Source organism: Dipodomys ordii, unplaced genomic scaffold (genome assembly GCF_000151885.1).
Source record: "Dipodomys ordii isolate 6190 unplaced genomic scaffold, Dord_2.0 Scaffold28, whole genome shotgun sequence".
Taxonomy (NCBI): domain Eukaryota; kingdom Metazoa; phylum Chordata; class Mammalia; order Rodentia; family Heteromyidae; genus Dipodomys; species Dipodomys ordii.
In genome coordinates this window covers 12,451,998-12,452,448 of record NW_012267244.1, presented here as the reverse complement: position 1 = coordinate 12,452,448, position 451 = coordinate 12,451,998, and positions in this window count along the sequence as shown.

Here is a 451-nt window from a genome sequence, read left to right as displayed (position 1 = left end):
CCCCCGAGCCGGGCGGCGGGGTTATTGTCTCGGAGGCGCCTGCCGCGCCCTGCGCCCGCGTCGCGCCGGAGCCCGGGTAACCGAGGAGCCGGGCGGGCTCGGCGTCGGCCCCCTCTCCGGGCCGTCGATCGGTCCTTCCGTCTGTCCTTCCGTCTCTCTTCTCCGCCTTCTCCACTCGCCCGGGAGTCCTCTCGGCTCCCGCTCCCGTTTTCCCGCCGCCGTCCCTCCGCTCCCCTTTCTCGCCTTCCTCCCCGGCGTCCGAGGCTCCCCGGTGAGGCGCGGGCGGCTGGGGCCGGCGGCAGCCGGGTCTCCTCACGGGGCCGCGGCAGGGGGCGAGGCTGCGTCCCCCACGCCGCCGCGCCGCCTTCACTCGAGTGAGAGACCGCGAAGGGAGGGAGGGAAGGAGGGAGAGAAAAGAGGCGGACCGGGGCAGGGGCGGGGGGAGTCACCG